This window comes from Cryptomeria japonica, chromosome 10, assembly GCF_030272615.1.
Source record: "Cryptomeria japonica chromosome 10, Sugi_1.0, whole genome shotgun sequence".
In the NCBI taxonomy this organism is placed as follows: Eukaryota; Viridiplantae; Streptophyta; class Pinopsida; order Cupressales; family Cupressaceae; genus Cryptomeria; species Cryptomeria japonica.
Window position 1 is genome coordinate 815,709,396 of NC_081414.1, and position 27,149 is coordinate 815,736,544.

The following is a 27,149-nucleotide window of genomic DNA, read 5'->3' on the forward strand; positions in this document are numbered from 1 at the left end:
TTTGATAATTTAAGATTTGAACCTAATGCAATTGAAGAAGAAACATTTGATAATTTACCATTTGAACCTAATGCAATTGAAGAAGATACCACATTGAATAATCAATTAAATGATGAACATATTACACCTTCTCTACTTGATGAATTGAATGTACATAATGCACCGATGTTAACACCTCCTAGAATCATTCATAGGAAACCAAAGTATCTAATTGACATTGATGAGAATATATTGAAGTCAATGCCCAATAAAATGAATGAACGAACTTGTAGGAGAATGGTTAAAAGAATATGGCAAAACAATTTTAAAAACTTAAATCAAACCGCAAGATGTCAATTAATTGTCAAATGATTAAAAATTTGAATTTTAGAGAGACAATGAAAATTCTAGGCCTAAGATCATCTGAAAGTAACAGTGAAAGAACTATTGTCATAAATCTATTTGATGCATATCAATCTATTGGTTCAAAATCATGTAGTAAAGATTCTAATGCTACTCGACGTGTCATTACATCAACCATAATGAGCAAGAAAATAAAAAAAGATTGTTTGATAAGCAAAACAAGTAAGTCATTGAACGTTAGTAGAACAACATTAAGTAAAGCATTAAAGAGGCGAGAACAAATAGAGGAACCTAACAATAATTCTCTTTGGGCATTCTTGGGTAGACTACCACGTAAAGACAAGGTTGTTGTAGATGCACTAAAAACATTAATTGAAAATTTTTGGCATGACAACACAAGAGTATCACCCAACCAAAGAGATGTTGTGAGAAGGCGAATTGGGTCTAAAAATCATGAGCCACATGTGAAACACTATTTGGATATGACTCAAACTAAATTTTATGAAAGATTCCTTCAAAAGTTTCCTCAAATAAAAATTTCTCAAAGATTTTTTGAAATGGCAAAACCTTTTTATATTAAGATTAATCATGTACGCACCACGTGTTGTTGTAGGATGCATATTGAATTTTCCATGCATTATGATATTTTTCGTCATATTTGTTCTACTTTGCACACTAACGATGTTTTGCAGGAATGTAATATACAAACACCTCCTAAGTCAGCAAGAGAATTTATTTCAAGTGTGTTATGTAATAGACATGATGGTTGCATTTATTATAAGATGCCTTGTTTGGAAGGTTCTTGTGCTATATGTGGTGGTTTGCAACATTTACCAAGATGCATACATTTGGAGAGCACACATGAAATTGGTACGAAACTAGTTTCTTTTGGAAAATACAAGACAGTCACATATGGAGTTAAAGATGGAAAAGATTTGAAGAGATGTAAGCTAGTGAAAAATGATATATGTGTAGCTCAATTTATGAAAATGTTTCAAGAGAAACTAGTTTATGAGTACATAATGCATACACATAGAGCTCGATGGTTAGATGAGAAATTCAAGTTGTGTAAGGACACATTTCCTTTTGGCACCATTGTCTCTATCGTTGATTTCGCTGAAAATTATACTCTACAACTTCAAAATGAAGTGCAATCCATGTATTATCACTCTACACAAGTTTCTATTTTTGTACACATAGCATTCATGCATGCAGATGATAGCACAGAGGAGGATAGAAAGGTTGTAAGAGAGTATCACTTCTACATAAGTGATGATCATACTCATTCATCGAAGTTTGTACAAGGATGATTTAAAGTTTTCTATGATAGTTTAAGGGAAAGGAACATATGATACAACCGACACTTAATATGGTCAGATAATTGCACCGCACAATTCAAGAATGCAAGGATGTTTTATTGGCTAATAAGGATGCATGTGACAAGCGGTGTACAACATTTTTGGAATTTCATTGAGGCTGGACATGGTAAGGGAGAGCACGATGGTGCAGGAGCATGTGTGAAAAGAGCCCTAGCCAGGGAAGAATTGAAGTATGAATGTTTTGTGACTATGTTTTGAGTATATGTGATGTGTCCCTGGTCAATCATGAGCATTCTTGATTCTTGTATAATCATGGATAATTATTTGAGTCATTATCGGGTCATAGGGGTGATAGATCGAGACTAAGCAACTTCTACATTGCATCGGTAGGGTATGACTCTCGACGTTCTGGTGCTTTGGGATGCATGACAAGGGCATGCCTAGCGTAAACATGCCCACTTGGATGCACTCGCGATGTTGGTTTGTGCACACAAGGAACAAAATCAATTCTAGTCAATCTTGCAACCTTTCCTTGCAAGCAACTGACAGTTTTTTGAGCAGGTGAAAAAATGCTACTAATTGAAAATGGCTTTGAGTCGTCAAAAACAGAGATAGGCCATTGTAGAGGATCCTCATGCGACCCCACGGGATCAAATAGATCGACCATATGAGTCATGGATTGGAAGAAACAGTCCGTCAAATTTTGACAATTTTTTGGACTCAGGGCACTTGAGAGATCTCACCGGTAGAGTATGACTCTCGACGTTCTGGTGCTTTGGGATGCACGACAGGGGCATGCCTAGCGTAAACATGCCCACCCAGATGCGCTCGCGATGTCAGTTTGTGCACACGAGGAACATAATCAATTCTAGCCAATCTTGCAACTTTTCCTTGCAAGCAACTGACAGTTTTTTGAGCAGGCAAAAAAATGCTACTAATTGAAAATGGCTTCGAGTCATCAAAAACTGAGATAGGCCATTGTAGATGAGCCTCACGTGACCCCACGGGATCAAATAGATCGATCATATGTGTTGTGGATTGGAAGAAACAGTCCGTCAAATTTTGACAATTTTTTGGACTCGGTGCACTTCAGAGATCTCACCAGTAGGGTATGATTCTCGACGTTCTGGTGCTTTGGGATGCACGACAGGGGCATGCCTAGCATAAAAATTCCCACCTAGACGCGCTCGCGACGTTGGTTTGTGCACATGAGGAACAAAATTAATTCTAGCCAATCTTGCAACTTTTCCTTGCAAGCAACTGACGATTTTTTGAGCAGGTGAAAAAATGCTACTAATTGAAAATGGCTTCGAGTCGTCGAAAACCGAGGTAGGCCATTGTAGACGAGCCTCATGCGACCCCACAGGATCAAATAGATCGACCGTATGTGTCGTGGATTGGAAGAAACAGTCCGTCAAATTTTGACAATTTTTTGGATTTAGGGCACTTGAGAGATCTCACCGGTAGGGTATGACTCTCGACGTTCTGGTGCTTTGGGATGCATGACAGGGGCATGCCTAGGATAAACATACCCACCCAGACGTGCTCGCGATGTCGGTTTGTGCACACGAGGAACATAATCAATTCTAGCCAATCTTGTAACTTTTCCTTACAAGCAACTGATGGTTTTTTGAGCAGGCAAAAAAATGCTACTAATTGAAAATGGCTTTGAGTCGTCAAAAAAAAAGATAGGCCATTGTAGACGAGCCTCACGCAACCCCATGGGATCAAACAGATCAACTGTATGTGTCGTGGATTGGAAGAAGCAGTCCGTCAAATTTTGACAATTTTTTGGACTCAAGGCACTTGAGAGATCTCACCCGTAGGGTATGACTCTCGACGTTCTGGTGCTTTGGGATGCACGATAGGGGCATGCCTAGCATAAACATGCCCAGCCGGACGTGCTCGCGACATTGGTTTGTGCACATGAGGAATAAAATTTGACCATTGCGAGCGTGAGGGGGCTCTCGCACCAAACACATTGTTGTTTAAATTCATATTGTCGATTTTTGTTGTTTATATTCATATTGTTAATTACATATGCAAATATTCATTTAAATTTATAAAAGGGCAGCCACCAATTACAACGAATACACAATAATGAACTGAATACAAGGAGTTTTGTACGGTTAATTCAACATTTTAGAAATTTTATCAAATCATATTCCATGATTGTAATGCTTTATATCATATATTTTTGTTGTTTATATTCATATTGTTGATTACATATACAAATATTCATTTAAATTTATAAAAGAACAACCAAAAAATACAACGAATACAAAATAATGAACTTATTACACATTTATTGGACCGAATATCAATATTTATATATATAAAAAAAGGCATGTCTGCCAAGTCAATACAAGTATTACAAAAATGTGGCATATGCCATGTCCAAATCGATATACAATAAAAATGTAGAATATATCTACATGTATTGGTCATTCTATGACCAAAACTAACACTATATGATCCTAAACTTCTCGTGGATCATCAAAATCAAGCCTCTTCGGCACAGTATGCGGCTCTGTAGATGGTTGCAAAACCACAATTCAAAAGCCAAGTTAGAATTGTTTTGTAGAAAATAGTTCACAATTGACATCATAACTATGCATTTAACTTTAATTCCTTTGCAATTGAAATGTAGATTACCTCATCGGCTGATCCAAGAGCTAATGTCTTCACTCTCCTCTCCTTGTCACTCTTAAGAGTTTTCTTGAAGACATACTTAAATGGATCCACGTTATGGCCGTACTGCGAAGGAGTCTATTGTAGATTAAATGTACAATTAATACAATGTACTAACATAAATATATCAAAAACACTTAAAAGCTATAATATGGAGAACAATGACGTACCTGTGCCTCAGATGCTTCTCCAATGGACTAAGGATGGCTCACCATCGATGTAGAAACGATCGCTATTACCTATACAAAAAATGTACAAAGATTAAATACAATTAATATAATGATAAGTATTGAAGGTTGAAAATAATTAATTTTACATATCAAAAAAAAGTGTACCGGATCCTAGTATGCTTCTCCAGTGCAAGGAGGAGGGTTCTCCATTGACGAAATAGGTATGGATATTTGTTGTATGAAAAAAATATAAGATTATAATATATCACAAGTTCACATGTACGCGTGCATATAATCATGAAATCAAGAAAATAAAGTAGAGATACATACCTCCACCCTCTCTTGATTCGCGGGCGAATCAGGTGCATTCAACATATCCACAAAGCTCAATGGCCACTGTACATGTAAAATAGACAAAAAACACTAATCAATCTACAAACCCCAACTAATACTTGATTTCAATATTTTCAAACAATTGTACAACTAAAAATGTGTTCAATTACCTTCTTTACATGTTTTGGTGTCTTCGAGATATTCTTTTTCTTCGGACGAGCCCTAGACGCAGAGGGGGTGCCCTAAAAACATAAAATTAACATGAGATATTAGTACAGATAATAAATTAAACATAATATTAAAAATCTAAAATGAAATGACTTGCATATTCCATCAAAACAATACATAAAAAGAGTTGTACAAAATATGATACCGTATAGCCTTGTAGGCCAAAATCGATCGCTGACAGCGTGATGTCATCAATCTGGGACATTTCGTCCCCTGTCAACACCTACAAACCAAAAATTGGACCAAGAATTAAAGATAGTTAGTATATCTTGTATTTTTTTGAATTCAAAGTGTACTATTCTATTTTAACATGTTACAACATTTATACCTCAGGCGTCGAAGTTGCAGCTGTGGTAACTGGGGGAGGTGTATGGGATACCGCTGCTGCATCCTGAAATGCATATTATTTGTCTCAATTTAAATCGATGTATAAATGAAAATTCATTTATGTAATTACAAAATTAAAGTGACTGATAAATAAAATGTTATGAATTCAAATCAACACACCTGTGTCTATGGCTCATGGGCAAACACCATGTCCATCAACTCATCTGTCAACGCGACATCCTCAACCATGTGAGCCTAACATCTACAACTGCAAATCGTGCATAGATGATATGAGTATCCATCTGCACCGGCTGCATCATCTATCACCAAGCATATCCTCGAGCAACTGACACACATATGCTCGATGGACTCTCTGTCACCCTCTAACAGCTCATCATCCAATACAATAGGGTGTGCTAATAATGTCCCATGCTGGATGATGGCACCAGCCAATGTTGTGGCCACCTGAAGAGTCTGTAGCTCCATCGACTCTTTCAGCTCTAATGGGACAGCCTGATGCACCTTGGGTTTGGGTGCTAGGGGGCGGCGACTCTCCGCGGCTAATTGCCTACGGGCTCCAGGTCTATCTTGGGCAGAGCCACCACCTCTACCATGAAACTCTCTCATGTCAAAATAATTTGGGCGCACATTGAGCACAAACTCACAATATATTTTTCTCAAAAAATATAATGGCACCTTATAATTATTACAAGGTGGATCATCAAAGACCATCCACCACCTTTGCCAAAAAAGATTCTTCATCTGCACATTGGTACACCAATGTAAGGGAAACCTCTTTGCATTAGGAGGTAATGACTGTCCAGTTTTGGGGTCAACAAAAAGGGCAAATATTTGTTGTTTAGAAATATTTTTGTTTTAACTCCATCGTATGATAGCCCATTGGCATAGAATTGACGACACCTATCCCTAAAACTTCCCCATTTGGTAATTTCAGTGGAAACAGCTATGGCACCACTAGCTAATGTTTCTAGGCTAGTGGCGAGGGATTGATGATGGTCAAGTTCAGAAGTTTTCAATTTTACAATCAGCATATTGATTTTGGATGTATTTTGCCTTAACTGATTAATTAATTCTTCCTATGTTTCGGCTGTGTGGTCAAAAGGAGGAATTGGGGGTTGTTCTCGTGTGTTTTCAGGAGGTGCATTTGGTTGTTCTTGTGGGTTTTCAAGAGGTGCATTTGGTTGTTCTTGTTCTAGATTAGAAGAATCTGGTTTTTGAAACAAAAAATGAAAAAACCTAATCAAAATTAATGAAATTAAATTCAAAATGTAAAACAAATTGCATAAACCAGAAAGAAAGACAAAAAAAAACAAAAACTAACCTTGATCCATAGCCTGAGGACAAATTTCGCACCCCGTTCGTGGTTTAGCTTAAAAAATGGGAAAAAAGATTAAAACACGCGTTTTTTCGGGTAAATGAGGACCCAGTTTATTTTAAAAACTTTTTTCATCAGGCACCGCGTACGCGGTTTTACTAGGATTATTAGCGTGTACGCGCTCATTTTCCTATAAGCAACACGTACGCACTAATTTTCCTAGGCGTAACACGTACGTGCTCAGTTTCCTAAGCTTAGCGCGTACACGCTACCTTTTCTAGGCTCGGGAAGAACAAACCTAAGCACGTACGCGGGAATTTTAAATTTTAAAACTGCGTACGCACTGCCTGTTTTTCCATGTTTTTTTTGGGTGGTGTCCACTTTTCTGACCACCATCTTTGTGCACATGCCCTATCTGTTGTTACCTTTTCAACCGTTCATCAATCTAGTTCAAAATTAATTATGCCCCACAACACTATGAGGTTGAAAAGATAATTATTTTTCAACATGTCATTACAACAACAAAAGTCCTTTAAAGGTCAAAGTAAGGAACAATTGGAAAAATCAATTGTAAGATTAGATTTAGATGAACATTTACATTAGTTGTAGAGGGTTAGATATGTAACCCTTTGTTTTATGCAAGATTTGAGACATTAACCATACAAAAATCAATAAATTTCAGAAAATATGTTGCAGGAACTCAGGCAGAGAAGAATCCCTCTTCAATGGCAGCATGGAAGACATTCCTTGGTTGTCTAAGCTTCTCAAACACCATTCTTCCAAGTTTATCGGAGATCTGATATCCTTTTGAAATGAAATCTTGCAAAGAAATTGATTCTTCTTTTGGATTGCGAAGAATGGGTTGCGCAGAAGCAGTTGCAGACGTATCATTCCTTTGTTGCTCATCACTTCTCTTTGCCATCGCTTCTTCCATCAAATTTCATAAACAAAACATGAATTGCTTTGAAATATTTTGCAAGATTTATTGTTGAATGATGCAACAAGAGTTTTGGGTGTTTTATAAGCAGAAAAATAGAGACATAAACTGTGTGCTTCTATTTTCAATGCAGGCACAACGTTTTATTAGTATTCTGGTTTTGGTGATGTCGATCACAAATCAAGTGGTCGAACAAAACCAACGGTCTAAGTTAAAATATTAATTAAATATTTTTATTTTTTGAATGCCTAATTTTTCTTCCAATTTTATATCAATAGCCAATAAATATTTTTAAAATCTATTAAATCTTGTAGTTTAATTGATTGAATATAACTAGTAAGAGCGATGATATATTACTTTTGTACTGTTCACCAAAATTGAAATGTTCTAAAGGTAAAATTGATACCTCCCATTCTTAACTTTCAACCATGAAAAAAGAAATCAATTTATATTCATAGTCTCTTATCAAATAGAAAAAATGATATACATTTGACATAAAACATTTTAATTAAAAAATCTGATAAATAACTATTTTTATTTAACTATAAAATTTTAATTAATACATTATACTATACAAATTCATCATAAAATATCAACATTGATGTTTTGTGACCTTTGCTATATCGCATTCCTTATATTTTTAGTCACTCTCAATATTTTTTCTCTTCTTTTGTGAAGTGATTGTACCACTTTTAAAACTATAAATTGTTGTTTTGTTTATGTGATAACTTGCTCTTCTAATAAAATATACTTAATTTTGTGCTTTATATTTACAATGTTCTAGTCACAAATAACATTTTAAAGTAAATGTTAACATAGCATCATATAAAATACTATAAAAGAATAGCATCTAACATTGCTTTCTATTATGTTGAGTTTCTCTTTCATAATCCAATTAATATGGAGGAGTTTGTTACCCATCTAATACCATAGTTAGGTACACTCATTGTCATTTAGGATATAGACAAAACATAAACCAATAAATATTCTAAATGAGAATAGTTTTATTCAATTGAATATATTGTATGGAGGATCATCTTTTTTATAATATTATTTAGTTGATCCCTTAATGATAATTGTCAAAGGTGGTGTTTTGCAGCTAAAAAAGATACAATGAGATTGATATCTATAGATGTAAAAGAGCATATATTCGTTCTCACCTTAGTTAGACTTAACATAGTGATATGGGCTTCAAATTTTTAGTTTAACATCTAAGCACAAAAACTAAAAGAAAATAAATATGTTTATTCAAGATGTAATGTGTTTCTTCTACACTACAAAGAATTGTTTATGGATGATTCACTTGATGATATTATAATAAAGAGTTGGACAATGTTTTTTTCAATTGTTTCCCAATTAAGATTAAGTCAATGAATTTAGCTAATGTTTGAATAGATTGTTATTAAAATTGATTTTTTTTTCCATGGACTATTAAAAAGACCTAATTTGAATGGGCTACAAGATGAACTTTACAAGTTTGTGTAGCACATTATTCACCAATATTTTTATCGAACTTGTCTATTTGGAGATTGAAAGAAAGGATCTTTGGGGCTTACCATAAGTTGAGACCTTACCAAGCTCATTACTAACAATGGCTAATGGGAAAAATTATTCTAGTTAAATATCATGAAGGGTGGGAGGAAGATTGAAAGAAGAGGTTATGTAAGGAACATTCAAAGTATAATTGGTGACATAGGGGTTCAAGTTGACTTGGGAGACAATGAATTGGAAAGGAAAAGAGTCTGATTGGGGATGAATATAGGATGATGGGTAAAACATGATAAGAATGAAGGGCTAAGAAAGAAAACTATGGGAGATAAATAATATAAAGTAGGATTAAGAAGAATGGGAACAATAGGGGCTACCTGTTTTTTTTAAGAGGATTCTTAGATTTGAGGAGTAATGGATTCTTATATTTGGCTATTTTCCTTGAGGATATTCATATTGGGGGATGTATTCAATAGGAGGATATAGATCAACACTAACAAGTGAGGATGGGCTATAGTTTCATCATTGATTTTACCTACACCATCTCCAATAAGTTAAAGCTTTATTGGTGATTTGTCCTTGAATTTTCGTTGTTCAATTTTTTGAAAGTGGTTATATTATCAAATTGTTTTTTCTTTTGAGATAGTGGTATTGGCTTATTTCTTTAACATAGGGATTTCATTAAAGACTATTCTTAAGGATGAGCTAGGATAGGTACGATGCCTACGAGGAAAGTTAGAATGGGTAATATATTTTGGATATATCCCAAGAGCAAACATTTGTTATTTTGTTGATAAATTAGTGTTTTATATATTAATTTATATAAAGTTTAATTTTACACTATATTTACAAAAGGGGGCAAAAATTTTGCACCCCAAAGTCTATGTAAGGCAACACCTTAAACAACACATCTCAATAGAAAGAAAAAGAGAGAGTTGTTAGGTATCAAGAGCTATGGATCTAGTATGAGGAAGATGGGGTAGATAGTGGTCATCAAGTTCACCCAACCATTAGGAATATCTTGGATATCTAGAATAAGTACTTAACTTGTAAGAGCATCTTCTTTCTGAGCTTTCTTACCATCTAAAGGTGAAGAAAAATTTGAAGGTGAATGAGAATGCTAGGACCAACCATGTGCACTATGACATTGGGCTCTATGTTGTGAAAATGAGAAGCATGAAAATAATTCTCATATTCATTATGACTATGTTCATATTAACATCCTTAAGGAGAGGTTATTAAACTCTTGAAACCATAAAAGGTATGTTACTCTAGTGGTTAAGAAGCACTTGTAGATGATTTACTTCTAGTACAAATCTATTATCTTGCACTTGTATCTACATGAGAATATTAAAGAAAATCTTGTAAATTTGAGAGACAAAGAGCAACAAATATCATTATAGCAGGTAAGTGCACAAAGATGGTGGTCAAAAGGGGGGGTATAAGTGGACACTTTTTTTCTGAAATCAGGTGAACCTGAACTTGGAGGCAAAATTTGAAAGTCATACACTCAAGATATGAAGATAATCAAAGAACAAATATTGTAGTACTCTGAATCTAGTTTCCAAACTACTAAACTTTTTAAAAATTGGATAAGATTAAGGGAGTCAAATCCTTCGCGCATAAAAAATAGACCTTGATTTTTTCTAAAAAACATAACATAGTTTTTGACGTGCGCATCAAAAATTTCATAGTTAGATTTAGTATTTTGACAAATCCTTTGGTATAAAGATAGTTAAGAGTGAGAACTAGAAGATGTGTAATTTTTTGTTGAGTATTTTTTTTTTATGATTTTTCCAATCGAGCACATCCTAAAAATTAGGTACCTGTTTGTGTGCAAAGTATAAGTTGCACTAAAGAAATCGAAAATACAATTTATTTATTTTTAAATTGTAAAGAGTCAAGTGCACTAAAATAATATATAAAGTTTTAAAAATTTGGATAAGTATATCAAAAGTTATTAAAAAAATGGTGCACCTATGTCGGTGAGAACTATGGAGACACTGGTAAAAGAAATTCAATAATAATATGTTATTGTTGTTCAAATTTTATTTTTTTTAAAATGGTTAGAAAGCTCAGAAGATGGGTGAAAATATATGGTGGCGATTATAGAAATACCCACTTGATGAAGTGTAAACCTGATGATGACAAAGTCGATAAACTAAGTTGATAAAATAAAACACGTCAAAAATGAGACACTAATACATTTGGACTAGATTTTCAACTGAGGTTTCCGACGGAGAAGGTATATTGTGGCCAAATTTGATTTTTTTTGAAAAAATGCCCGCATCCATCGTAATTCCGATGGAAACTACCCATTTGGTTTCAACGAAGAAGGCATTAGCAATGAGAATTTTCTTTTTTTCAAAAAAGTGCTCGGGTTCATCGTAATTCCGACGACAACGGCCATTACAAAATAAAAAAAGAGGCGGGGAATTGATTTGTGAATTGCAATCCCGCGTAGGCATCCGTGGCGACTTCAACCCCCAAGAACATCAAACCCGCGTCAAAGGCAATCCCATGTAGGAGGTAGATTCAAATTGCCCTAGTTTTTAATTTCATGTTGCAAAAAATATACATGTGGTGGTTAATTGTCCTAGTTTAATCTCGTAAAACCATAGAACTGTGATTGAGGAGTGAGCGTTCTGTAGACGTATAAAAATGACCATATTCCTAAATGAATATTTTATGTTCATTTCTCTATTTGATTAAATCCAATTTAATTAAATTATCCGCATTCCTCTATTTAATTAAGTAAATTACTCAATTAAATTCACTATACCCATTTAATGAATAAATCATTTTTTTCAATTAAATCCCTTCTATCCACTTTTAATTAAATTCAAATAGTTATCCTAAATTAAATAAATCTAATTTATTTAATTTCCCCAAATTGCAACCAAATTGAATTAAATTAACTTTATTTCAATTAAATCCTATTATTCCTCCATCCACTTGCATTTTCCTACATCTCCCACTTGCATTCTAAAACCTATTCCTAAATTTCTTCTAGACCCTTCTAATCACTTCTAAATTAACCTAACCCATCTTCTAAACTTTGTCACATCCCTAAACAAAGGGAAGTCACTTCTCAAACCCTTAAAGTCTTTGATAACCATTAAAGGCTTCAAGTCTTCAACCACTTAATTTTCCAAAGTCTCCCAAACCATTAATGGTTAATTCAACCCTCTTACATGGTTAGAGACTTTTTTCCTAACTTAACCTTCATCCAACCCAAGGGTCTCATCAAGCCTTTAATGCTTTGACCATGATTATCTCTTAATCATTTGCAAAAGAGTTTATCCTTGGATTAACTCTTAATCCAATGGGTAAGCCTAACTTAAGCTTAACCCTTATCTCTAGATGACCATGAGGTCTTCTCAAGCATTTAATGTCTCCAACCCCTTCTCTCAACCCAACCCTATGTTGATATTTGTCATCATTTTATTGGTGCAAATTGCAAACATGGATTCCCAACTTTCAAACTCAACCCTTGATTAAACCTTTCAATCCTGACCATCCATTGCCCTATTTTTGCTATAAATAGAGCTCTCCATCCTCCATTTTAATCATCCAAGTTTTTAGTATCATACTTATACTCAAATACATTCAAGATTTCATACCATTTTTATGCTCATCATTTTAGCCTCTCTTTAACTAGGAATTAGTCTAAATATGCATGTTTATAATACTTTCTTTATCATTTAGCTCAATCGTAGACTAATATATTATGTTCGGATAGTATTCATACTAACCTTGTCATCTTATAGTTAGTTTATTGCATTTCTAGAATCATGCATAGCTTAGGATGCATTTCATATTAAAACCAACAAAAAACATCTCTCGTTCTTGCATTTGCCATCCCTAAACCATTTTGCTCAGTGATCTGAGAGCAAAAACGTTGGTTTGAGGGACCGCGTAAGATAGAGAACCATGGGACCCACCTGGGAAGCTGAGTTATGCTTTATAACTCCATAGCTTGCACCAAGAAGTCCTGTGGGTGTGTGAACAAGGCTCCCTAGAGCTCCATTTTTCACATATTGAGTTCTATCCACTCGCTTTTCCTGCATACATTTCTGGCACCCACCGTGGGGCCCTACCCAATATATCTAATTGGTTTTGAAATATATCCACTTTTGCAGGCACGCGGGAAAAATGAATTAGCGCGTTAAGTTAACTGTTTAGCGCATCCAGTTAACAGCCTAGCGCATTCGGTTTACTGTTCAACGCGTGGAGTCCATCCTCTAGCACGTAAAGTCTATTTATCAGCGCATAAGATTACTAATTTTTCCTGTAGGTCTCGGCGCGGAAGAAAAATAGAGCAGCGCTTTCGGCACATAGAGTAGCACATCCCGAAAACAGTGTAGTGCATCATATCCATCTTTTAGCGCATCTCTGTTATATTGCAGCGCATACAGTTTGTTTTGTAGTGCATCACAAACAGAAAAGATAAAACTAATTTGTAACAGAAACTAAAATTTAGACTTGTGGAAGTCCACAAAATTTGCCTTTTTGCTAACAAATTGACTGGTTTTCTGCAAGTTACTGACAGTTGACTGCAGGTTTTGAATCCATTCTATTTAGGCTAGAATTAAAATAGTTTAAATTTTTACTAACTTTTCTATGTTAGCCAAAGTTCAAATTTCTTTTTTTTCTTATAAAATTGAACTCACTTTTATTTTGGGCAAGTAAAACGAACAACAAATCAAAATCTTTTCTTGCTTTTCTAGGAGAAAATTTCTCACTTTGGGCTCTAAAAAGAACAACACAAATTTTTTTTTTTTGCAATGGGCTTAAAAAGAACCTCACCATCCTTTGGTGCATAAAAGGATTCACTTTTGAAATTTTGCAAAGGAAAAAACCTCACCTCAAAAGGTTTTGTTGCAATTAAAGAGGGAAGTTATTCCCCTTTTGTTTACCAGTTTTTATTTGTTGACCAAATCGAACCTTTTGCTTTGTTGACACGGTTATTTCCTTAGATTAAATAATCATTGCTTTGAGGAAGTAAAATTAACACCATGCTTTTCTTGGAGCAACATCTCCCAGTAGAGGTTAGAAAATCACCGAATTGAAGGTTTAAAAAGAATTTGTGATTGCCTTGAATCAAAAGAGGAAGGTATATGCTCTCCCCTTAACTGGGTGATCCAAAAAACCAGACCTCTCTTAAAAAGCTTTATTTCCTTCAAAAGCATTTTACATCCTTTAGCAGGCATGCCTTCCCAAGGAGTTGAAATCAACTCTTAAAGCCGTTTATGGCCGGTGTGAAGGGAATGACCTAAGTGGGAAACGACTTTGATGCCAAGTATTCCAACCCACTATAATCAAAAGTGGAAAGTGACGAAAGTCCTTTTCAACGATTGCGCGCAATGATTAGCCTTCCCCTAGTATCCTCGAGATACGTAAAGCCTTTGTTCTAAAGGTTGGGAAGCCTCCTGAAGGATTTTATCACTGACGGCCAAACAGGAAGCCTGATTACGAGCCATAGAAATAGAAACTTTGAACCGAGTCAGTAACCAAACATTTATAACATCATAGTGCAAGGGTGGGGAAGAATCCACCCCCAAGATTACTCACCATATATCTCCCAAGATAACTACTCAATTGTGAAGCGATTCACTTTGAGTTAATTTCTGGCAAAAGGCAAAAAAACGGGCGCCCTCTAGGGGGTGACATGGCTGTTTGAGCTGACGGAGTATCGAGACTAGTGGGCTATGATGTTATTTATGACCTTTGAATAAAGAGTCTTTCTGAAGTGTATTATTTGTATCCAAACCTATTAAAACATTGGGGATTTGAACACATCCTCACAGAACATACACTTTTTGTTAGATTAGGCAAAATGGTTGTACTTTTTGTGTCGTGCTTGCATTCACTACTTTAGAAAATCATCCATCAAACTTGAAAAATTCACAACAAAAATCCAAAATTTACAAAAACCAACCAAAGGAAAAATCAGGGCAGTTTAGCACGTGAGGTACTTTTGTTAGCGCGTTTGTTCCAAACAGTAGAGTTTTATCCCAATATCAAACGAGTGTTAAAACATTTAGCGCATCAGAGAAAAATGATGAGCATAAAAATGGTATGAAAGCTTGAATGTATTTTAGCGCGTGGAGTAATTTTGGTAGCACATTTCGTCCCTGTTTTAGCACGTGATCAAAAACATATAGACAGAGGGCAAAACAATGAGGAATTTTTAAATTTTTGAAAACATTTTCAAAAGCCTCTCATTATCAACAACATTTTTCATCAAAGCGGAGTAGCGAAAACAAACCGTTAAAACTATTTCTTAAGCTAAATTTGTGTCAAAACAAACGTTGTAAAAATCTTAAACTGATCGCACGATAAAACATATCTATCTTATCATAATCCGGAAACCTCATCATCAGTATCAACAGAATCCTTTACCATCTTACGGATTTCATCTCAAAAACACTTGTTTAAAAATTTAAAGTTGTCAAATCAAGTCTCCATATCGGGAGGCTTTTATCCATATCATTTGATACGCTTTGTTGTGAAGGGGCATCTAAACCTTCATTTTGATAGAGTAAGACTTGAAATTTTCCAAACAAGCTCAACTGAATCCAAACCAATCAAAGGAAACCATTGATCACTCATGCATGACTAATCCCCATATTCTGAGAAGAAAGAACCTTTATCGTAACATCACGTTGAAGAAACAACAACCTAGTTTTTCCAAATTTATCAAGAGAAATAAGTTTTTATACATCAATTGTCAACTCTTCAAATCTCATCGGGTATTCCTTCATCACGTTAAGTGTTATATCCAAAACAAATCCAATGAATTTGACAAAGAGCCCTTAAAAACAAGAGCCTACTGTCAAAAGTCTGCTTTTAATCAAATCATAAACCGCGGAGAAAAAATCAATCCGACATTCTTGCTTGACGAGTGTATCACTTATAACACACCTCGACCAGAACCACCCACCCCCAAGCAACATATCAACGAAGATTTTGTCCCCTTCATCACCGAAAGTTTCTACTAAAATGCTTGTTACTCGCTCTTAGAGAAACCAACAAAGCGAGACACATGCAGAGTCTAGTATGAATTGAAGGTTGTCAAATCCTTTTGAAGTTCCACACCTAGAAGAGATTGAAATTTCTGAAGCGCTACTTCAGGAATGTCAGGAAAACCCTTCATTCCAAAAGCTTGTAGAAAGGCTTATGGAAAATGACAAAGAGAAGTATCTACTTATGCTCACAAGTAAAGGTGTTAAACTTTCCGAAGATTTAGACACAAACATCTTTAGAACCGGATCTCGATAATATGCATATCAAGAACAACAAAGAGAAGAGGAAACTCGTAACCTTGAACAACACATACCTGAGCAACACATTCCAGAACAACGTATACCAGAAATGCATATACCCGAGCTAGAAACTCTAGAGCAAAATATACCATTTAACACACCTTTTCAGCTGAGAACTAATACAAGGGAAGAACTTTTCCCTCAACAAGACAATGTACCTTTGGCTGCCCTTACTCAACAAATGCAAATGTTACAAAGGCAAATACAGGACATGCAACAAGGGACAACAGTACGGTACTCTTTAAACGAGATTTGTCCTTATCCTTTTGACAGGAGATTGCACATGATCCCTTTTCCTCCAAACTCAGATGTGCCTAAATTTGACAAATACGATAGAAAAAGTGATCCCTGTGATCATGTCAGAGAATTCTGTACCATGAGTCTTGAGTTTGCTCATGATGACACCTATCTGATGAGGTTATTCCCAAGAAGCCTGGGAGGGCAAACAATGGAATGGTTATCCAAAATTACACCACCTGTCAGATCATTTGATGAATTGGTTAACAAGTTCATAACCCAATACTCCTATAACATTCAACATGCCATAACCATGCTAGATGTTTGCAACACCAAACAAAAGAACAATGAAACATTCATGATATTCCTTCAACGTTGGTGACGTATGGTATCATGATATCCTCGAGATATTCCCGAAAAGGAGAAAATGGAAATCTTCATCGATAACTTGAATGGTGAAATGAGTTACAGGCTAAAACTTCAATGCATACCATCTTTCGCTAAATTGATTGAAAATGGCATTCAAGTAGAGGAAGCCTGTGTCAAAAAGGGAACACTCAAATTCTTCAAGGAAGGAACAAACTCATCAAACTACAATAAGCAGAACAACAACAGCCTAGACAAATCTCAATTTTGGACTCGAAACAAAAACAAAGGCAAAAATGAATCACATGATCCCAAATCTAAGCAACCAGTGCTTGCATTATCCGGGAATCCTCAAAATACAAAAAATCCTAAAAATGCTAATCCAAATACTAGCACATATGCACCAAACACTGATCAAGGACAACTCAACACAAACAACACCAATGATACTCATAACAAAAACTTGAATCCAAGACCTAACAAACAATTCACGCAACAGCACGAACAATTTCCAAAAGCATATCTTCACACCACTGGGGCAATCACTAGAATCAACATTCAAAGAACTTCTGGCAAACAAAATTCTCTCCTTGCCTACGATCAACAACTATGAACCCCAAATCAAACCACCTTGGTGGAATGATTCACACTATTGTGATTTCCATCGTAACAAGGGTCATCGGATGAATGATTACATGAGATTGAAACACATTGTGCAAGACATGATTGATCGAGGTGACTTAACGATAGATGGTCTCAAAAAATTAACTTTGCTTGGTCATATGCCGATATGCCCAGAGTCGATCCACACTTGATCATGCATCACTTGTCCATCTCTTCGGGAGTTAAACCAGTCAAGCAAAAGCTATGAAAGATGAATCCACAGGTAGCACTCATGGTCAAAACTGAACTAAAGAAACTATTAGATGATAGATTCATCTGACCCATTGACTATGCAAAGTGGATTTCCAACATCGTTCCAGTATCATAACCAGATGGTAGTATCAGAATATGCACTGACTTCAGAGATGTCAACAAAGCTTGTCCAAAAGATGACTTCCTCTGCCCAGTATCGACATAATTGTAGACCTCACAGCAGGACATGCAATGCTCTCACTAATGGACAATTTCTTAGGCTATAATCAAATCAAAATAGCCCCAGAAGATCAAGATAAAACAGTGTTCACCTATCCTTGGGGAATGTACTGTTGGAATGTTATTCCTTTTGGCTTAAAGAATGCAGGGGCCACTTATCAAAGAGAAATGACAACAATCTTTCATGACATCATGCACACATTTATGGAAGATTACATGGATGATTTACTAGCTAAATCCTTCACCAAAGCAGAACATCTCAGCATCCTAACAAAGATCTTTGATTGATTGGAGAAATTCCAAGTCAGGCTCAACCCTAAGAAGTGTGTCTTCGAGGTTACATCAGGCAAGTTACTAGGCTACATAGTCTCAGCTAAAGGTATCGAAGTAGATCCAGCAAAGGTACAAGCCATTATGGAAATGCCACCACCAAAGAATATCAGTCAACTCAGATCTCTATAAGGACAACTTCAATCAACCAGGAGATTCATCGCTCAACTAGCAGATAAAAGTCTACCATTTAACCATTTACTACACAAAAATGTACCATTCAGATGGGAGACCAAGTGTGTAGAATCTTTTTACCAAATCAAACAGTCCTGATGAATCCACCAGTTCTAGTACCACCAGTCGCAGGAAAGCCACTTATCCTATATATCTCAACAACAGATATATCACTGGGGGCACTATTGGCACAAGAAGATCAACAAGGGAAAGAATGAGCCATATACTATATCAGTAGGACATTGAATGGCTATGAACTCAACTATACATTCATCGAAAAGGCTTGCCTAACAGTGGTCTTCGCATCTCAGAAGTTCTGACATTATATGCTAGCACACACAATTAAGCTAGTGGCAAAAATTGATCCTCTCAAATATCTACTCAGCAAAGCAGCTCTTACAGGTAGATTGGCTAAATGGGTCATGATTCTCAGTGAATTCGATATCCAATACATAGAAAGATGAGCCATCAAAGGACAAGCAATTGCAGATCAGCTGGCTGAAGCATTGCTACCAGGAAAACAAACTATGGAAATTGAATTTCCAGACAAGGACATTCTTGCTCTTTCTACCAAACAATGGACTCTATACTTTGACAGATCCTACACACAACATGGTTCAGGTGCTGGCATTCTATTCATCACTCCTAAAGGACACACTATACCAAGATCATATAGGCTTATGTTCCCATGCACAAATAATGTGGCTGAATATGAGGCATTGGTTATAGGCATCAAAATGGCCGTAGAATGGAAAATCACAGAGTTAAAGGTCTACGGAGACTCACAACTAGTCGTCAATCAAATCAACAACGACTATCAGACAAAGGATGACAAGCTGCTACCCTAAAAGTGAATGGTGGATGACTTCAAGCAATATTTTGTACACATCACCTTCGAGCAAATACCAAGGTTGAACAACAAAGCAGCCGATGCAATGGCTACTATCGCTTTGTTACTACAAATTCCAGAGCAACAGAGTTGTTATGAGTTTCCGGTAGAGAAACTGTTCTTCCCCACCTATGACCACTCTGAATCCCATGTTATCTATGCCTTGACTGGTTCATATTCTTCATTATATGGACCGATATACGACTACCTTAAGAACAATATCTTACCCATTGACCTATCCAGAAACCAAAAATGTAACTTTATCCGACAAGTTGCCCGTTATACCCTCACTATTGATACTTTATATCATCGAGGTCTATATGGTACTCTTCTTCGTTGCCTTGCTCGTAATGAATCTGACTCTGCTTTACATGAGCTTCATGAAGGTATTTGTGGCACACATTCAAGTGGTACTACTCTTTCTAAAAAGCTTCTGAGAATGGGATATTACTAGCCGACAATGGAAAAAGACTCTTATCACTTTGCAAAAAAGTGTCCTAAATGCCAGATCCATGGTAATCTGATACATGCACCAGCACAAGAACTGCAACCATTCACGACATCCTGCCCCTTTTGTCAGTGGGGACTAGACTTGGTCGGCAAAATTCATCATTCATCTTCAAATGGATACAAGTTCATTATAACTGCAACAGAATACTTTACCAAGTGGATAGAAGCAGTCCCCATGACCACAGTGACTGGGAAACAAATTGCCTCTTTTATCCTAAATTATCTAATCTGTAGATATGGTATTCCAAGCTCCATCATCACCGATAATGGATGCCCATTTAAAAACCAAGATGTCCGAGAACTATGTGAACAATTCAAAATACAACATTGATTCTCTACACCATACTACCCACAGGGGAATGGTCAAGCAGAAGCATCCAACAAAACCATATTGAAGATTCTCAAGAAAATAGTAAATGATGCAAGCAAAGATTGGCATATCCAACTCAATCCAGCACTTTGGGCATATAGAACCAGCATCCGTACACCTACAGGAGCCACACCTTTCTCATTGGTCTATGGATCCGAAGCTATTTTACCACTGGAGGTAGAAATTCCATCTCTCAGAGTCTCTCTAAAAGTCTTAATCCCAGATGAAGAGTATCGGGTCAACCGACTGCAAGAACTGGAACTATTAGATGAAAGACGTCAGCATGCTTACACTCATCTCAAAGCATATCAGCAATGTATGTGTAGGAGCTACAATCACAAGGTCATCCCTCGCAACTTCAAAGTTGGTGACCTAGTCCTCAAAGAAAATCCAAGAAATCAGCAAGATCGAGAAAAGAAAGGGAAGTTTGAACCTAACTGGTTGGGTTCCTATGTCATCATATCAGTCTATGGATTAGGTGCCTATCAGCTAACAACTTCAGAAGGAAATGTGCTCGACAAACCAACTAACAGCATCCATCTGAAGAATTATTACACTTAAGTAACCTAATGCACGGAAAAAGCCAAAAAAAAATTTTAAAAATCAAAAAAAGCAAATAAAAAGGTACAATAAAAACAACTAGTGAAAACCTGGTAACAGGCGCTATTGTGAAAGAACGGCTCCTCTATCTATCTCCATACCATTTTATCTGTATCCTTAAAACACCATCGGCCATCGCCTGACACTTAGCACATATCCATTCAGGACATACTTAGCGTAGTCACTGTCTTGGTCTATCCATATCTATCTTCTTACCATATTCTACCATGGCTTGAAAATCACTGTACATATTCACATCAAGAGACACACTCAGCTAGGAGCAATAAATCATCAAAAATTTGCAAACATTCAAGACATCAAAACTATTTACAAAACTCAGCAGCATGGCATCCAACAACCGAAACTATGCTTCATCGCAAAAAAAAAAAAAAAAAAAAATCACAGAAATACCAAGGATGGATGATTTTCCGAAGTACTGAATGTTGCATTATCACATAAAAATCTTGACTTTTTTTGCATTTTGAACTTTTTAAATTATTGGATTCTCTCCCTTTTCTCACTAAAATGCTTCACAGCTAGAGATCATGGGAAACTTCCAATATTTTCTTAGTCTTCTGTCTGGGAGGCGATCACTTGTACTGTGTGAATACTTGCCTCGAGACGTGATACATCGAATATCACTGAAGGCATGATTCCACTTCACGCATACAAATGATTCAATCTTGTCTGTTTTTACGCAATCCGCACTCTAGTCATCTTGGTTCAATTATACCTTGACGCTTGTGCTACCTTGCAAAATCAAATATCATGTAAATTTTTCTCAGGTCATTATGGTTCAATTATACCATTGTGCTTGTATAAATTTTCAACATATCCTAAACAAATCAATGCTCAATGATGATACCTACAAAGAAAGCAAACAACATATGGCTATATTGGATGGCAAATACAGAATGAGGATGCTTCCAAAAATAATTAGTTGCATATCATTTTACAATTAGTTGCATATCATTTTCCAATTAGTTGCATATCATTTTACACTTAGTTACATCTCATTATCATACATCTCAAAGATACATTTCACAGCATATAAAATCATACGTCTCATTTTCAAGATACATCTCACAAACATATCAAAGCATACATCCTACATCATATATTATATCATATATTTAAGCATTACATCATCATAAAATAAAGAAAAGAGCACATAAGCACATACATCCATATAACACACCACATGATCAAAGATAATGATGCCGTATATATATATATATATATATATATATATATATATATATATATATATCTCCAAAAATGATCCAAATGTACAAGATCTATCACCTCTGTGTCCAGTACAAAGAATACAATGATAAAAAATACAACAGAGACCACGTCTCTCAAGTATGGCTATCCCCTGACGGAGATGGTCTGGCTCCAGATGTCCCCACCCTTGGATCTCTAGGGGGATCCTGTCTCAATGGCCCTGTCACACCTCGGCTCTCGTATCGCGACCCAGTATCTCGAGATTGACTGGATCTCGACTGTGTGAAGCTATGTACTCGGCGATCCCTTGGTACCATAGCCTCATAATGCTGATGGTAGTACTCCACCTCTTGAGCTCTCAAAGATAGCTCTCTCAGGGTGTCTCTCATCGGACCACCCATCGCTACTGTCTGCACACTTGCTGCAAGCTCCTCCGCACGACCCCTCCGCTCTATCTTCGTGTCCCGCTCAGTGGTCAACTGTGCAATCTGTCGCTAATATGTCAAAACCTGTGCCTGCAGCTGCTATACAGTCACCTGCAGGGTCCAAATCTGTGCATCCTCAACATGAGTGGGGATCCGAACCCGTAGCGGTACCTGTGCAGGGGCATCCCTTCTAACTCTGCCTGTCCTCGGTGCTGGAGGTGGGAGCACATCCATCCTCCTCCTCTGAGCTGGCCGTATCACCTCGTCAGTCCACCCCACTACAGCTAGAACCTCTCCTATCCTCCCCTCTCCACTTGCTCTAATGGCCAATCCGCCTCTCCCCCTGTTCATCACCACTCGTCTGACTGCTCTCTCCAAACCTCTATCTCCTCGCCTCCCTCTATCTCCCCTCCTCCCCCAATCTCCTCTCCCATGTCGTCCTCCTCCACCATCTCCATCATCCTCATCATCTCCACCTCCCTCATCATCATCATCATCGAATGCCGATCGCATCTCCTCTAGATCTGAAATCCTCGCCACTGCCCGCGCAACGAACAATCTCGCGAACTCATCTGTCATGCCCGCATCCAAAATATCCAGGGCATAATCCCATATCTGGCTCGCCAAACCGACAAACTCCTCCATGGCTACCGCACTATAAATGGTCGGGCCCCAATTTGATATGTCCTGTCTCCGGCGTGCATATAAACAGGTCCCCTGAGGTATACCCTACTGTCGACCAAACTGTCACAAAACTCTGGTCACCATGAACCTCTCAATAATAAATGGGGTTCTCCCAATCAGGTATCTCATCATAAAAACATAAGGCATCTCTAGCCCGTCCTCCGCCCACACCTCACATCCTGTATACGGTCGCCATGTGACCGTATCAATATCATCCAACACTCTCCTCCAATGCTCTAGTTTGCCCAGCTTCCGCTAGACAACTAGACCCCTGTACCCATAGGCATAGGCATGTCCAACGGGCCTATCCCTATCTGCTAATGGTCTGGCGGCCAGAATGTGCTCCCAGCACCATACTTGTAAGAGCGTCACGCCAACTGACAAACTGCCGTAACCTAGGTATACCACCTCGTGCAAGTCCCTGTACAGATAGGCTAGCATAGCTGATCCCCACACAAACCTGCGGCCCTATGTAACCATGTCCTCTAACACCAGCCCCCATCCCACAGAGAATCCCTTTGACTTGTGATCAGGATAAAGGAATCCACCTATAAACCCTGCCAGTACTAATGGAAGCGGTGCATAATCCAGGTCTAGGAACTCCTGCCACGGGATCTCGTATCCGCATACTGTCTCATCATGAAAAATACGGCGAAGTGCCTCTGTGCCACCCTCCTCCGACTGCTCATATGGTAGTAGTGCACCTACTACTGGTATGCGCAGAATCATGTAACAGTCCTTTGGTGTGACTATCATCTCACCTGTGGCAAAGTGAAAGGTGTTCGTATCGATGTGCCATCTCTCTATGAGCGTTGTAAGTAGCCCCCAGTTCATAGTGAACCGAGGCATATCCAACAGGGACGTCAACCCGCATCTCTCAATAATATCTAGGTCGGCCTGTGTTAACCAAGGTATCAGAGTCCAAGGCCTAGGAAATCGCTCACGCGACTGAACCATGCCCAATCGCTCCTGTCAACCAGCAAAACAAGTCCAATATCAGTTTTCCACATCAAAACAAAGATATCAAAATCAAAATCACAGCAACAACATGAAACAATTTGCTCATCTACATCAAGTTCAACATCCTATCATTTCATATCAACTTGTAACACAACTCAAGTTATCAAAAACCATATCAAAACTTGTAAAACAACTCAAGTATCCAAATCACTTAAACTTGTAAAACAACTCAAGTTTCCCACCCATATCAACTTGTAATACAACTCATGTTTCCAACCAATATCAACTTGTAACACAAATCAGGCTTCACACATTGAACTTGAAACAAAGTGCAAAAACAAATCATGCTTTGATCAAAACAACACATTAATATCTATGCATAACTTCAAATATCGCAAATCAAAACAAGTTATATCAACACTCATATCGAACAAATCAATAACAACCATGACAACAAACCACAACAATTTCACAAAATCACCCCATCCCACAAAATTTTTCCTGATGCGCTAAAACAGATTCTCCCCGTGCTAAAATCCACCCATGCGCTAGGTTGTTTTTCCCATGCGCTAATCTATTTACCCTATGCACTAGACTACCTCTACGCGCTATCATTTTTCCCCAATAAGCCATCCAACCTACCCTATGCGCTAAAACCTATTTATGCGCTAACCTAAACCCTGTTGACGCTACCTATTTGACCCTATGCGCTAGGTCTACCCTACGCGCTAAAACCCCTTACCCATGTGAACCCCTATGACCCCTATGCGCTAGGTCTTACTCATGTGCTATCTTGTTAACCGGACGCGCTACCCTACGTTTGGCATGCGCTATTTTCCCTTCTTGCGCTAACCTAGACCTTTTATGTGCTACACTATTTTGTTTCGGATGTAGCCCTAAAATCAAACTTAATGCGCTACCTAAATCTTCGTATGCGCTAAATTGCGACTTCGCCGCGCTAAACCGCTAAAACCGAATTTTCAAAATAAAAAATTGACCAAAAACGACCAAATCAAAAATCAAAAAAGGGTGAAAAGTGTTGACTTACCGGTGGTCCATATGCGGCAGGTCTTTGGTACCTCTAAACGCGCTCAAAACGATGCCTAGAATATGGAATAGGCATTTTGACTTCTCTCCAAATTCTCTTTCTCCAAAGTCAACAATGCACAAATGAATCGAATCAAAGCACTTTTCCCCATTTATAGGCAGAAAATGAAATTAGTTTTAGGGAACCGGGCATGTAATTTGTTCGCGATCTCCCTTATACCCTAAAATCTGTAAATTATCGGGAGATGAATCAATTTAAACATTTCACATAGACAAAATCATACACACCAAACACGAATCACCAAATAAAATCAAAATTTTTAAAATATTGATTCATCTCCCGAGGGGGCATCACGCATCAAATCAAATCTGGGGCATGACTTGCAAATCATAAGAGCAACACAAAAATTCCATTTGATCATAAATCACGATAAAACATCATTTTCTTTGAAATAACATGTGCACACACGTCACTTCAAAGAGGGGCAAAATGTAGACGTATAAAAATGACCATATTCCTAAATGAATATTTTATGTTCATTTCTCTATTTGATTAAATCCAATTTAATTAAATTATCCGCATTCCTCTATTTAATTAGGTAAATTACTCAATTAAATTCACTATACCCATTTAATGAATAAATCATTTTATTCAATTAAATCCCTTCTATCCACTTTTAATTAAATTCAAATAGTTATCCTAAATTAAATAAATCTAATTTATTTAATTTCCCCAAATTGCAACCAAATTGAATTAAATTAACTTTATTTCAATTAAATCCTATTATTCCTCCATCCACTTGCATTTTCCTACATCTCCCACTTGCATTCTAAAACCTATTCCTAAATTTCTTTTAGACCCTTCTAATCGCTTCTAAATTAACCTAACCCATCTTCTAAACTTTTTCACATCCCTAAACAAAGGGAAGTCACTTCTCAAACTCTTAAAGTCTTTGATAACCATTAAAGGCTTCAAGTCTTCAACCACTTAATTTTCCAAAGTTTCCCAAACCATTAATGGCTAATTCAACCCTCTTACATGGTTAGAGAATTTTTGCCTAACTTAACCTTCATCCAACCCAAGGGTCTCATCAAGCCTTTAATGCTTTGACCATGATTATCTCTTAATCATTTGCACAAGAGTTTATCCTTGGATTAACTCTTAATCCAATGGGTAAGCCTAACTTAAGCTTAACCCTTATCTCTAGATGACCATGAGGTCTTCTCAGGCATTTAATGTCTCCAACCCCTTCTCTCAACCCAACCCTATGTTGACATTTGTCATCATTTTATTGGTGCAAATTGCAGACATGGATTCCCAACTTTCAAACTCAACCCTTGATTAAACCTTTCAATCCTGAACATCCATTGCCCTATTTTTGCTATAAATAGAGCTCTTCATCCTCCATTTTAATCATCCAAGTTTTTAGTATCATACTTATGCTCAAATACATTCAAGCTTTCATACCATTTTTATGCTCATCATTTTAGTCTCTCTTTAACTAGGAATTAGTCTAAATATGCATGTTTAGAATACTTTCTTTATCATTTAGCTCAATCGTAGACTAATATATCATGTTAGGATAGTATTCATACTAACCTTGTCATCTTATAGTTAGTTTATTGCATTTCTAGAATCATGTATAGCTTAGGATGCATCTCATATTAAAACCAACAAAAATCATCTCTCGTTCTTGCATTTGCCTTCCCTAAACCATTTTGCTCAGTGATCTGAG

General features: G+C 36.9%; 1 long non-coding RNA gene across 1 annotated transcript; it reads right to left on the bottom strand.

Annotated features, from left to right (window-relative positions):
• Nucleotides 1-5,036: 5,036 nt before the first annotated feature.
• Nucleotides 5,037-5,477, bottom strand: LOC131858984 (uncharacterized). The gene is made up of 3 exons (XR_009359082.1): nucleotides 5,412-5,477; nucleotides 5,229-5,306; nucleotides 5,037-5,097 (listed from the first exon to the last, which is right to left on the bottom strand). It is a non-coding gene; the product is annotated as an uncharacterized LOC131858984 (long non-coding RNA).
• Between the last annotated feature and the right edge of the window lie 21,672 nt (nucleotides 5,478-27,149).